The 15886-nt window shown below is 29.7% G+C and overlaps 2 non-coding genes across 2 annotated transcripts; both read right to left on the bottom strand.

Annotated features, from left to right (window-relative positions):
- Positions 1-11814: 11814 nt before the first annotated feature.
- Positions 11815-11896, bottom strand: TRNAS-AGA (transfer RNA serine (anticodon AGA)). The gene has a single exon. It is a non-coding gene; the product is annotated as a tRNA-Ser (tRNA).
- Positions 11897-13034: 1138 nt separating this feature from the next.
- On the bottom strand, positions 13035-13116 carry TRNAS-AGA (transfer RNA serine (anticodon AGA)). The gene has a single exon. It is a non-coding gene; the product is annotated as a tRNA-Ser (tRNA).
- Positions 13117-15886: the final 2770 nt, after the last annotated feature.

Here is a 15886-nt window from a genome sequence, read left to right on the forward strand (position 1 = left end):
CTTTTGTTCTATAGCCCTGATGAAGACCTGAAACTCAGGTCGAAACGTCGGCATAAAGTAAATAAATATGGTTTTGTTTATTTATGTTGTTCTTTGCTGACCGCACCCCCCCCCCCCGACAAACTTCTCCAATCATTAATCTACGAGCAACTATCTACACCTCGTTACAAATTTTATTCCGTCGATTATTTATATATATTTTTTCATAATCCTTTCCTATGAGGTTTAGGAACTTGTTAACATTATAATTAATCCCCGTTACACTTAGCCCTCTCATACTCTCTCCTCCGCTGCTACGAAGAAAAAAACAAATCTTCTCTAAAACGCCCCATCGTGTTTACCCAGGCCCTCAGACCCCCTGAGGTGTGTTTATAAGCGGCGGTGGTGTCAAAAGCTCTAAGATACACAGAAGACGTTATAAGAAATTATTAAGGGAGGAGAGTGAAGTGGTCCACGATGCCACTACACTCTATAAACTGTTTACTGTAATGCCACTTTTCGATAGCTAGCCTGCCTTTTAGGTAAACAGATGAAGGTCTGGTCTTCGGTGGCGGTATGTCTTATAAGGGGACTTCTTATAAATACATTGAGAACGTTAATTGAATCAAACTTCATTTTTAAAAAAATGATATTCAATCAACAATTATTACAATCAGTTTATTAATATTCATTTTAAATATAGATCGGATCTTCTTGTAATTGCATTTTTGTTTCCTAGCTTTAAATTCAGCCAAACATCGAGCATCTAGATACAATGATTTCCATACGATCAACTAGTAATAAAAGTTCAATTATCAGTATAAAAGTTCTAATGAATGGAGAAGTTTGTCGGGGGGTGCGGTCAGCAAAGAACAACATAAATAAACAAAATCATATTTATTTATTTTATGCCGACGTTTCAACCTGAGTTTCAGGTCTTCATCAGGGCTATAGAACAAAAGAGATAACAACAACATTTAGAGTAACATACAATTGAAAAGGAATAGTATACAAACAAATTTATAATTATACAAATTATTGAATTAAATCATGAATGATAAAAAATTGATTTTGTTTATTTATGTTGTTCTTTGCTGACCGCACCCCCCGACAAATTCTCTAATCATTAATCTACGGTCAACTATCTACACCTCATTAAAATTAAAAAAAAAATTGCTCTTTTTGGACTAAACTGCAATATTACAAGAAAGTGGAGAAAAAAGGCAGTTATTTCACCCCAATTTTTTATTACTTAATTGAAAACTACATATAATTACTAGTCAAAATTGACGAGTCCGTAAAGTACAGTTAGGAGGAATATAATATGGCGGGCATTTCAAAATATTAAAAAAAAAAAATTTTCCATTTAAAGCTCCATATATTTGAAACTACGTACAACACTAGAAAACCTAATAAAATACAAAGTAAATTTGCTAAAATATGAACCTCAGTAGTAGAGTTGTACATCCAATAGTGTTTACATAGTAATGTTTGCATTCAATAGTTTCCGAGTTACATTTTATGAAATATATACTGAAAAATTAGTAGTTAGTGCATTTATTGTGGGAAATCTTCATCTCAGAAATCATAAGACGTACATATATCTATTAGCACTGGAAATAAAGCTAGTTTAATGTGCTATTAAGTAGTTTATAACGTTTATCATTGTAGGCGTAATATTTTTCATGATATTTGCCAAAAAAAAATTAACAAGATGATGATAAATTAGTAAATCTTTTAGTTTATGAAAAAATATATCACAGGAACCGTTAGAAGTAAAGATGTCTGCCAGTTATCAAATTGAAGATAGTTTAATGTACTATAAAGTAGTTAATGACGTTTATCTTCGTGTAATACTTTTCATGATGTTTGCATATGAATATGAATTTTTTTTTGAACTACTAGAAATCAATTTACTTTAGCAAATACAATGAAAAAATACTAGGCCTACGATGATAAACGTTAAAAACTACGTTATAGATTTGTATCAATGCCTATGGTTCATGAGATTTGGAGTTACCACAATAAATTCACTAACTACTGATTTTTCAGTAATTATTTTATGAAATGTTGATTTTAACCAAAACTGTATCTTGGATAAATTGAAAATAAAGAGCTCTGTTAGGGCTCATATTTTTTTTTACGTTTTGGAACTACCGCCATTTTGTATTCCTGCCAACTATAGTAGAGTAGACTCATCGATTTTAACTTGTAATTATATTTATTCTGCACTAAAGTAATGAAAAATTAGGGTAAAACAAGTGACTTTGTTTCTTTCCTTGGGCTCTTACTATAATGATTGGTGGCAATTTCTTAATCCAGTTTTTAGTATTACTTTTTATCGTTATTATTTAGTGAGTTTACTTTGATTAAAATAAGGTTAGATTAATATTCCCAGTTATACAAAACTTTTTGCAGGGTTAGGTATTATTTACACATTTTCGATATTTAATACATGAAAATCCAATCTCTGATCATAAAAAAGTTACATACTATGCAACAATACCCAAATAGCGATTAGGAATTGGCAATTTTAAATAAAAAATCTCAAAAGGGCAGCATTTTCTTCTTATACCTATATAATTTTTATTTACTTTTTTTTTATCGGCCAAGACTCCCATTGGAGTCCTATACAGCCTAACCTTATATATAAAGCTAGTTTAATGTGCTATTAAGTAGTTTATAACGTTTATCATTGTAGGCGTAATATTTTTCATGATATTTGCCAAAAAAAAAAATTAACATGATGATGATAAATTAGTAAATCTTTTAGTTTATGATATATATATAAAACCAAAAAGAAAAAGACATTATAACTTACTACCTTAAATCTAAATTTAAATAATTGAAATATCTATATCAGGAATGATGAATACTAAAATACCTTAATGAAGATTGAAAGTCCTGAATTCATTAATTTAATTTACAATCTGCTGCATATTTTCCTGAACCTGTTTCAAACGTTTGCTATAGTTTTTTTTTTCCTTTTAATTCTTGCATGAATACACGCACCTCTATACGTATTAAAAAGCAATAAAGTATTTTATGTGGAAAATAATTAGAGAGAGAAGTTGGTAATAAAAAGGCAAAGCAATAAAATCTCTGTTCCCTGGGCTAAGTTAGTTGCTTTACTGTTTAACTTTGTAGCATAAAGGAGGCTAAGGGACTTGCTGAAGCTCCTCCTAACTTGTTTCATCAGCGGTAAAGTAAAGTGCACTTATCTTATATCTACTCCACAAGTTATCTTACATCGACTCAGTTTAAACTGCATATAACGGTATATCTTCGTGCTGTTTACAATAGATTGTATATGTTGTATCATTGGTTAAGATTGTGCTTAATAATAAACTTAAATTTATGAAAGCTGAAATCAATAGAGTTAAAGTTGATATGACATACAACATATTAAATTTAACCAAGGCGCTAACATTTAGATTTTATTTTTTAGTTATAGTGATAGTTAATAATAGTTATGATCGTTAATAAGATTGTTTTGGACACTTGACCTATTCCATTTACCACGATGATAATAGGAATAACTGTGTAATATGAATCGACAAACACTATTTTGTACCTAAAAGAATTAGGATTAAAAAAAATCATTTTAATCATCGGGTGATTTTCAAGTCCTTTTTAAATGTTTTTTAAGTGCTTCTCTACATTCATGACCTCAGAAAACATTTCTTTATTATAATTATGATGAATTTATATCGTTTACTGTAATTTATATTTTCTGCGTTTAAGTCTAATAATAAGTTTGAAGCTTACAAAAATTATTTCAATTTATTTTTTATTGGTCGTAGGATATTTCAAAATATGAAAAAAAAAAAAAAAATTAAAAGTATGTTCGTGGACAAAGACAAGGAAAGTTTTATTGACTCCCCGAATCATGACAACTTGTGGCAGTCCTCGACTTCTAAAACGCAACTTAGCCATTACTTTCAATCTTATACTCCATTACTTTAAATCTACACCATCCCTCCCTCCCTAAAAAAAATATCATTTTTTAATAAGCGTCTAAAAATAAATAAACAACTATAAGTTTATTTTTCTTTAATTATATATCTAGTTGAATCTAGCACATAAGAGGGATTATGTAATAAATGAAATTAATGTCGGATGAATATACTCAAATTATTTGAAAAGTCATTATTGAATTTAACACGATTATTTTGGATTAATAAAAGACATAAAATATTCAAGTCTATTACGGTTATAATTGAAATGGAAAAAGTTTCATTTGCAATGGTAAGAGTTACAATTCATGTTTTAATAAATTGAAAATGTTTATCCATTTTAGTCTAAAAACATTTTTTATTTCTTTATAAGTCCGACGATTCAGCCAATTCGGCCATCCTCGAGGAGAATCTAAATAGAATTTTAGCACAAATCATTTAAAAAACAACTTCATGCAGGCTATACTGCCCAGTTAATTTATATCAGTCCACAAATTACCCTAGCTAGTCAAATGTTCACATTAAATTAAAAATTAAAAATCTTTATCATAGTCACCTTATTTGTTAAATTTATCTATTTATTTATAATTTTAACAAAGAAGGTGACTGTGATAAAGATTTTTAATTTAATGTGAACGTTTGACTAATTAGGGTAATTTGTGGACTGATAAATGACCTGGGCAGAATAGCCAGCATGAAGTTGTTTTTTAAATGAGTTGTGCTAAAATTGTATTAACATTGGCCTTGAGAATGGCCGAAATGTCGGACATAAAGAAAGAAAAAATGTTTTGAGATTAAAATGGATAAACATTTTTTATTTACTTAAACAATAATCACCAGTCTAAAAAAGTGTTAAGATTATAAATAAAGTTACAATTCTTTGGGAAAGGCTTACATTTGGAATTAGAAAGGTTTCTTTTGACTTTGAAAAGGTTACTTTTGACTTGGAAAAAGTTTCGAGTGACTTGGAAATGCTGTATAAATAATGACATGAATCAATATAATAATAATTAGTAATTCTAAAGACGCTGAGTTTCTTCACTTCTCCGGGGCAAGCATATTGTTATATTGTATTTTAAATAAAGTAAAACAACAGTCTTGGTTTAGAAGATGCCCCACTTGCCAAATGTTGAGTTTCTTATTTAAAGGAAGGACTGACGTGAGCCACTTTCATAAATTACCAAACAATATATAACCCATGTATTTCCTCCTTTACTCGAATCTTCTAACCGTCATTGCGGACAGATTCAAGAGTGGAACTGATAGTATAATTAACATGAGACGCAATATGGGAAGAGGACTGACAAAAAAAAAAATTGGAAGGGAAAATAAAACTCAGCTTCCTGAAAGGGAGAAGGCAAAAAAACCTAGGGTTTGGCCATTAGTAGGGGTGTTTTGTCCCGTGCAGGTTGGTGCAGGTCCGAGCCTGGCTCACAATGCCTTATCTGACAGTCATCTCTGTTGTCTGCAGTCAGTCTCTTTAATGGCCTGTTAAACTGATCAATAGTGTCAGGTCCAGCAACAGCCTGGCAACAAACAGCTCCAAGTCACTATGAAGTGGTCAGTTCTCCTGGCAGGTGACTTATTGAAAGGTCTTATTTTACTTGAAGGTAGAAAATTTATTGTAGTTATCATTTAGGGGGGTAAAGTGGAAGTGAAGAACTTGAACACATAATAATAAACCATTCCTTTGCAGTATCATTGTTAATTTAATAACGACCTGAAGTTATTATATATTACCTTTCCGCAATTGATATAAAATTGAATACTTCAAATCCGACATATAGTTCCAATCCAATATTATGTACTTCGAGAAAAAGTAATAGAAGTTTGAAATATGTTGTTCAACGGAGAATAACAACTTTGCACCACCTAATCGACAGACATATCTCCTGTTTCCCTCCCAGGACTTTCGCGCCTTTCATTACCTCAGATATACCATACTTAGCAACAGAAAACCTTTGATGTCGAGAAGATGGTCAGGGTGCGGTGAGAAAATAAACAAAAAACTATTTATTTTTGCTGTCGTTTCGACCTGAATCCTCGGTCTGGGCATCCCTGATGAAGAGCTGAAACGTCGGCATAAATACATTTTTTTTTGCTTATTTGTTGACCACACCTCATCCCTTGAAAACCTTTGACTTCGTTGGGGCGAAGTTGCCACTTAAAGAGCAAACAAAAGCTACGGTGCTTGAATAGATCGACAAACAAAAAAATAAATAAAGTATCTACATTATTTTTATACATATTACTTTACTACTATCGAATCATCTGATTCGACTAGAACTTTCAATTTACTAAAGGGAAAAACCAGCGGAATAAGTTTTCTTTTTTTTTTTTTAATCCTTCTATTTTCTAAACTATATTTCTAATTTAACTTACTGATTTATGGAATTTATAGTGAGGGGAATTATTGCTGTTGTGAAAAATATTGAATTCGGATTTTCAACGGGCAAAATAAAGGGCAATCCACAGAGAAGGTGATGTTTACCTATGCATATTTATTGACCTCCCGGAAACATTCCTAATTTCATCATAGCAATAGTTAGTATTGAGAAATATGTATAGATAAAATAAAATTAAGAGAAAAAAAGGAAAATATATATATATATAATTTACTAACGGTAAGTGGCATTAATTGTTATGATAAAGATGTAAATAAATCAAATTAGTTATATATATCCGTACATATTTGTTTTCTTAAAGTGAGCAATCAATAAAATATCATCGTTTCATAAAGTTGCTAGATGATGTGGTAATCCGGTGTTTAATGCTTGCAGTCTGTCATTACGTGTTTGACAGTTAGTGGTACGTTACACTGTATACATGTTGGTCTAGATGTTCCTGACAGTATTCTTGGGTTAGTCACTGGTATATTTTAAACTGTTGTATTTTAAACAGGAACATAGGTAATTGTTGTTTCCCATACCTCAAGAAACTTTTTTACGAATTTTTATAGCAACAATAAAACAAAACATTTTTGATCAAAATTTTTAGGCAGCAATTTGTTTATATAAAAAATTAATCATCTATTATTGTTAATAGTAATAAATAATGTATGAATAAAAAATATGAAAGAGTTCGATAATTGTTGTTTTTCTATAGTAGTTATTACAACAGATTTTACTTTTACTTAATTACACAAAATATATAGTAAGGGGATTGTCTACCTGAATAATAATGAACTAGCTGTAAATGGAGGATTAATTTCATTCCTCTGGGGTAAGTCAAAGTTGTACAGAAGATACAGGCGTCAGATTTTATAGCATCATTATGAAAACTAATTATTTTAAGTATGTTCAAAATCCTTATAAATTAATACAGAATTTAATTGAACAAACTGAGCATGCTCCTGAAAACAGTCATTTGTCATGGGACCGACACCAGGACGCTAAAAACTCGAATACTCAGTCTATTGTTCCCTTGAAACCCAAAAAGGTTGAAGGTCAGTTCCATCATAAATCAAAACGAAGGGGGGCACATTTACAATTAACTTAATGTTCACTTGAACCCTCTACCCCACGGTGGTGGATGCTGCTTGCAGGTAGTCCACTCTGTCTGCAATTATAGGGACTGAGATGAAGCATTACCTGGATAGAAACAGTAACGTATTTCTAGTAATTACTATGATTCATCTTAACATTTTGCGAGCCAACGGTACTTTAATTTCAAGAAACTGATCTCGAAACCGAGGGAAGCTTAATATAAAGACTAATTTCTGTTTTTGTCATTAATTATAACTAGCATACCCGGCAAGGTTACGCTATTGCCATATTTGGGGATATAATTAATCACAATGAAAAGTTTGATATAAATTGATATATTTATTTAAAATTAAATGTACCTAATTATTTATTTATTCAATGGAGTAATGATAAAATTAACTGTTAATAATATACATTTAGTTTATAGCGGTAAGTAAAATATATAGTGTCCCTATACTCTTTACTAACCGGTATCCATAAAATTATTATAGAAAATTGTTTCATTTCTCATTACTTATATTGATCCAATAGGCAATGAACTATCATTACACTAATCGTTCAGAATGTTCGGTGTACAGCTTTGAAGCAAAAACAAAAAAAAAAAATTCTAAGAGAACCTTCCTAGATTCTTTTTTTTTTTTAAGTTATCGGTAAAAGTTTAGGAGCCTGTATCTTCGCTAATAATTGTTCAAATACAACGATTTTATAATTTCTTTTTGTTTTACAGTGAATTTAATCGCTATTTAAATTACATATTCAAATACAAAAACAAACAAGAACCTGAGATATAAAATAACCCAAAAAAATTGGAACAGAACAAAAATCCTCCAAATAAATAGAGATGACAAATTTTTAATTCTTAATTCCTTTGAAAAGTAGTTTTTAAAACTTTCAGTTAATGCTAAAAATAAATGTTATTTGGATTTGTCTAAATAAAAAAAAAATTGTTCACCTACTTTGCTCGAAGCCTCATTACGTTATTTTTGTTTTTTGTAAATGCAATATTATTTAATGGAATCAGTTATATTTTCTTCTTATTCTACAGAAACTGACAAATCGAGTGTTATTTAATAATAACTGTGGTAAAAGACGTATACTTTCTGAGCTACGCATCAAAAACGTTTAAAATTGTCAGAAAATTCTGAGTTAGAAACATGTTTATTTTTGAACTTTACAGAAAAAAAAGGTTAGTAAGTATACGATACATACGAAAGTATACGTTTTTTACCACAGTTTTATATATCATTCGATTTGTTACTTTTTGTAGAATACAAAAAAAAAATTACTGATACAAAAAATATATAAAAATATATTGAGGCTTCGAGTAAAGTAGGTAAACAATCGCCTCTATTTTTTTGGAAGGTTTTTGTTTTGTTTCAACTTTTCTGTTTTATTTCATATCTCAGGTTCTTATTTGCTTTTGTATTTGAATATATTATTTAAATAGCGATTTGATTCACTGTAAAAAAAAAAAAAAAATCGGTGAACTTGGACAATTAAGTCTTAATCAAGCAATTGACCAAGCGCAAGAGAGGTCCTATTTCAAACTTTTGGCATTTCGGCTGACCATCTGTTTATTAGACAATTACAATCAAATTTTTGTATGTCTATAAAATCATACGGAATGATAAGTAGAGTTTTGATTTTTGTGCAGTACAAAAACGAAACAGGTGCAGTAAAAACCCAAATTCTGCAATAATCTCTATTTTTACGCAAACGTACATACAAAATTAAACTATTTGATTAAAAACCTAAAATTTTAAACATAATTGAAGAGCTATAAGGAAACCAATTGTACGGTTATTTAAAGATATATGTAAATTTTTGTCAATAAATAAAAACCCTCATTGAATGTTGATGACACTTTAACCTCCAGATTAATAACATGTACAGTAAAAGAAGAATTTTCAATTTGGGGATGTATTTTCGAAATTACATTGTTTTGCCAAATCCACGACTTCTTTACTAATTGCAAGTTGGTAATGGTAAGGATTATTCCTTACTGAAAGAGCTGTGGGACACATTATAATATTTCTATTTTCATAGGGTTTAAAAGGACAATGTAATTAATAACGATATTAATTAATCAACAATTAAATGCAATTATCAAGTTTTACTAGGTTGCTGTACTTAAAATGGAAGAAAATATGTTGTTTTTTTATTACGATCATTTGTCACGAAACATTGTTTTTTTTAAAATTCTGAATTGAATATTTACTAAAGATAATTTTAATTCTCTTTATTATATACATTATTCAACGTAATTGTTTTCTTTACAAATATAACAAAACGATAAAATAATAAATAAACAAATTAAAGTCGTAATATAATTAGAAATATATAGATTTTTTTTTTTTGTTTAAACAAATTTAGTTTGAAGAACTATCATTATTGGACCCCAGTACCTTTTTTTTCTTTTGACTTGGTATTGCATGTATGTATAAACATATATAGTGTTCGTGCTGCCATCATTATTTCTCTTCATTGATATTAATTTTTAATTACGTACGGACTGTCAGATTAATCTTCCCTAAAATATCCTGTTTATGTAATTCGTAACTTGTGATATGACAGAAATGGCTTCTTCTGCCTTACAGCTCTACAGCATGCAAAAGATAATATTATTATTAAGACGAACGCTGGGAGATACTCGAACTTCGAAGTAATTTCCTGAACGATATGACAACACAACCCTGTGTTGTTACTTATGATTGTCACCGCAGCCCACGGCGATGGCTTCTGTCTTGTGTAAACCCCCTTGTTTGATCAGACTGTCTTAATACTTACATCTATTAGCTTCAGTGATCTACAAACGACAGTTAGTGTTTATTTTCATTCAACATCACAATTTGCAATAAATAAATAATTTTGGATTTATTTAAGAGTAATAATAATTAGCATATTGCAAGGTATTAATTATTTCAATAGAAATAATTAGTTTGTATTTGCTATTAATCTCATGAAGAGTAAGCGATTCAATCAAAAACAGCAACTAAATATGTGCTATTATTTTGTTCGTTCTTTTTTATATCACTTCACTCCTTTAAAACTTGAATTAATATGTGAGATTCGAATAAAGGAAAACTAAAAGAAAAATACAGTGAAATAATTGATTATATTTCAAACTCTATTGAATAGAATAAATTTAATTCTTTTGAACTCAAATAGAGAAGTTATCAGTCCAATTGTGTTTACAATTGTTTTTGTTGCAACTCTGGCATCGATAAATCATTAAAATATCTGAAGAAGAATAAATTACTCCGACTAATTTAAAATAGGAAATTCGTCCCTAATGGCCCTGGAAGCCGAATTACGTTAAAGAAAGAACATAAAAATGGGTTTTGGCATTACAAATGATCAAAAAATTTCATTCTTAACAAACTTTGATTATTTAATTGATATTTCAAGACTCAATTAAGTCTATTTATACTCATTCACACATTCATAAAATTTGAAAAAATAAAGATAAAATTTATATTTATAAAAAATGCATATAAGACTTCAACTATCTAACTATAACTAAATAATAACTAAAAGATTAAAAAAAAAAGACAACGATTTTTTAGCGTAAAACTTAATCCTTAAGTTAAATCTATTATGCGCCAAACTGGCAATATGTTAATTTGTTAAAAGATAATATTTCATTATTACATTATTATATTAATATAATAAACGAAATAGCAGGAAAAAAATCGAATCTAAAAAAAAATTACACACTAATTGAACTAGACTATTTAATAACCCTGAGATGTAGAATAAATGATAAATAAATATTTTTGGCGTTTATTTATTTTAAAAAAACATTCATTAACAAATAAATGTTAATTATTTATAAAAAAAAGGTTATAATTCTTTTCATGGTATAATATTGATAAAGTGCATTTCAAGCTGTAATTGTTACTCCTTCATTGAAATGAATAGGCAATGTGCACGACAATACTTCTCCCACCCTCCGAAAGAGGGCAGCACGAATCAATACGCTTCAAACCTAACATCTGTCATGTCCCCTCGAGATATTTAAAATATAACAATTTATATTAACAAAAAATTATTATTAAGTAATTTTTAAAATCGTAATTTTTTTATGTAATTACACTTACAAAACCTTAATTTTAAATTGGATTGTTTAATATACATTTTAATACATTATCTATTTATTGAAAAAATCGTTTGTCGAATTAGATAAAATTATATATAGTTTTAATGATTTTTTCACTATCATAATTAAAAGTGTAACAACATGTAGCTTTTGTACAGAACTAATGCATTTACATTTTAAAATTGTCTGGTAGAATTAGGTTTGATCTAAATAGATATGCATCAATAACAATAAAAAGTAAATGAATAAGTTAATTACTGACATAGCGTCAATTGATTTTATATAAAAAACATTTCGCAGTCGGTAGGACTCGAACCTACGCTCCCAGAGGGAATCTGATTTCTAGTCAGACGCCTTAACCACTCGGCCACGACTGCTGATGGTTAGATCACCACATTATATGTTTTTTTAATTTAAACTTTTAGTAAGGAGAAAAGGTTTTTTTATATTGTATCGGAAGAACTACTTATACAGTTTATTTCATCTCTTAAACGGTTGCAATGAAGTTCTTATTTAATGATGTTCTTCTGTTTTTATTTTTGGAAATTTAATGCAAAAACAATTGGTGAAACTTACATATTTAAATTGTGGGAAGATATTCCGGGTGGTGGTCAATAAATGTGCAAAATAGTATAAAAAAAAACTACTAACGTTGACAACTCTGCTTTTTTCAATCATGACAGCCCTGACGAAGCCATGCAAAGTAGGGCGAAACGTTTGTTATTAAATAGTATATTTTTTTTACTATTTTTCACCTTTATTGACCGCCACTCGGACTATCTTCCTACAATCTACTTCATACGGTTAACTATCCTCTTCTGATTTAAATATTTAAACTTTTAACTAACGAAGAGAAGAGGTTTTTATATTATATCGGAAAAACTACATACACAGATAATTTTATCTCTTAAGTGGTTGCGAAGAATTTCTCAATCAATGCTGTTCTTTTGTTTTTATTTTTTGAAATTTAATACAAGAGCGATTGGCGGAGCCTTTACTTGGAATGAGCAGCAAAGTCTATTACTTCTAAAAATAAGTTAACATTATATTATTTTTACTTAAATTTAAGTTTCTTCATCTTTTGTATGAAGTATTGTTTTTAGTATAGATATCATATTTATAATTTATAACTATTTTAGTTTAGTCAGCATATATGGTGAGAATGGATACAGATAGCGCTAATACTTATTGATCTTGATTTTGACAACTCGTTTTATTATTATTATAGAATAAAAGAATTCAAGAAAATAACTAAATAAATTGTTAGTAAAAATGTTTTTTTTATAACCAATTCATTTTGTGTACACTTTTTTTCCCGAGGTTTAGAATTGGTCAAAGAATTGGCTTGTTTAATATTAATAAAAAAAAATTCGTAAAATATATGAAAATGAATATTTAATAATTCATGATGTTAGGTTTTTTTTTCAATCTAAAACGTTTTCATCGACTTAGAGACAAAAAATACAAAAATTGTATGCATTGTCCATTCAAAAAAGGAGTTTTTCAAAAAGGTTTCGCAGTCGGTAGGACTCGAACCTACGCTCCCAGAGGGAATCTGATTTCTAGTCAGACGCCTTAACCACTCGGCCACGACTGCTACGGAACACTTAATTTCATACATAATATATCTAACTGTTACACAATTACTCTTTGCATTAATATCCCGCCTTAACGAGGATACCATGGGGTCTGGAATGAAGGCTTAAGTCCTGCAGTTTATCTATCCAACTCTTGGTCATCAATCTCAGGCCCTGAAGTTGTGTTATAACTGCAATAACTGCTAATGATCCGTTAATAATTCCTTTCTTAGGCGGGGCAATAAGAAATGTCCATCCGGCCGTAGAGCTCCCTCCTCTGGATTAACGAGATATTGGGCGATTAAGGACAACAAAGGAGCCATCCTTCCCTAAGTGTCCTCAGTCTTGGGGAATTTCTCAGAGATACTGATATTGTCTGAGAGATTATAGTTTGTCAAATCCCTGAGGGTTGTAAAGTATTATCCGGTAGATGGTACTATAAACCTCGGTTAATATTGGACTTTCAATTATTTATTTCTATACTTATAAATATGTGAATAGTTAATGTTAGGAAGATAATAAAATACTCTAAAATTATAAATATTTAGTTTTTTCTCCAAAGTCTCAATCCAGGACTTGGAAATATCGATAAACCTTTAACGATATATTTTTAAGACTTGTATATATGCTTGTGTACTATGGTATGTAGTATTTTTTTACCTCTTTCTGATATGCCTGAAGAAATATTCGGTTATATTGCATGAAATGTTAGTTAAAGTTTTTTTTTCGGCCAAGACAATAAGTCCTGACCTAAATGGAGTCCGTCCTATAGTGCCTAACCATGGTTAGGGGCCAAGTATTTCATTCCACAATTATAGAATTAAAGTTCTTTATTTTTCATTACATTGTCACGTAAAAATTTTAAGACATTTTGGAGTGATGGAAATGTATTTATCAATCTGTAAACAAAACAATAATCTGAAGCTAGTATATACTTAATTGGAGGATTTGGGCTGGAAATTGTTATATTGGCCATTTATCAGGTCACATCAACTTATGTACTAATGTGTTGACTCTCATTAAGTGACGTATTAAACTTGCTCCTTCCAAATCTTTCGACACTAAAATAAGTGCAATTGAAGAATAATATAACCGTTTCATTACCATATCCGATAAATGATTCCTTCTTGATGGTATCATGCTTCAGTATGAAGTCGGTAATAATACCATTGTAGTCAAAGCCCCTTCATCCACCCACAATAGTGGACAGTTTTTTTTTTGTTACGCGACAGTTCATTAGGTCCGATCGGAAACAAATCAGAGGCCATATTTTTCCCTGATGACCATGTCCTCTCCGGACTGCCCACAAGATAAAAGAACCTCGCAGATCGCCAGCCCATAAATCTCAGGAGCGCGGGAACATATGTGTTTTTTGGCGGGAGTGTGGCCCGCAGTGAATCCCGCCAGGAAATTGGCGGGTTTTATCGACCATGTCAGTGCCTGCTCCCAAGATTTTTACCACAGAGCTCTTCCTGTATCTTTTGTGGGATTGTGAAAATGGAGGACGTGCGGCAAATCAACTGCGGTGATTTTTTACGTCATGGACCGGTGGACTCAACGGGGTTACGCAGCACGAGGCAACAAATTGCAAATCGATAGGAAGTTTGATATAGTAATAGATTACAGTCGGGGTATATTGAATGGCATGTGTCTATGTCAATGGGATTCATTTTATAACCTATAAAATCTGGTACGTATCTCCTGATAATGAAATATTTATCTGCTTAGAAAAACTCGATTCCACATATTCAATGTTTCAAGCATTATATCAAGCAGCACTAATTCTAATAACAATAATTAGTATTTTTTGAACCCGTATTATTATTGTCTTATTATTAATCTTCTGAGATATTACAGATAATTATATTAAAAGTAAATAAATATTATATTATAGTATATTAAAGATAATAATAAAAACACAAATTATTCAATTCAACAAAAGGGTATGAAAATATTTTAAAAAATCTGTTTCGTTGTTATAAAATTTAATTTTTCATTTCTCTCCTATATGTTTAATACATTGACATTTTAGAGTATTCTTTCATCCTGAAAATTTTTGATTTTAATGTATAGATACTTAGTAATAATGTTATATTATTTCGTCAGTTTGTTACCATTATTTTATTGGTGTTTGAATATATAATTGTGAATGAATTATGAAAATCGGGGTATTAATTTTTGCATATAAAATTAATTATGCAATTGAGTGATTTTTTGAGAATTCGCCACCAAAAGAACTTACAGTAAATTTATATTTCTCTTTTCCCAGTTGGTCTCTCCCATTACATATCAGGTATAATTCTATATTTACTACCCTAATACCCATTGTCCTTAATAATGGCAGAAATGTAGTATTCCAATAAATGTTTTGTTTTTTTCAAACTCGATTAATTCAAAATTTTAATTTTATTTAAGCCAAAATAATCTGGCTAGAACAGTGGACCCAAACTCTCATAAACCGTATAAAACTAATTTTAGTATAAAATTAATGCATTTTTAAAATCTGTCCTTTGATACATATATACATCCATTTTTATTGTATATATTTAATTTGTTTATGTTTATTTTTCTAGGAGGTCAGAAAAAAAAAAAAGTCCTTTGATAACAATAACGTTTGACCTTGTTCAAACTTGATCTAAAATAAAATGTACATCTGACTATTATAAAATTTGTATAATATTCTACATAAAGGTTTTTTCTCAAAAGTAAGAATCAGGGTGGATCATGTCGATATAAAGGTCAAATCGTATTTATATTTAGACATAACTATTTGCTTGTGGACTTTGTATC

The sequence above is a fragment of the Halyomorpha halys genome, unplaced genomic scaffold (genome assembly GCF_000696795.3).
Source record: "Halyomorpha halys isolate HHAL.00 unplaced genomic scaffold, Hhal_1.1 Scaffold587.1, whole genome shotgun sequence".
In the NCBI taxonomy this organism is placed as follows: Eukaryota; Metazoa; Arthropoda; class Insecta; order Hemiptera; family Pentatomidae; genus Halyomorpha; species Halyomorpha halys.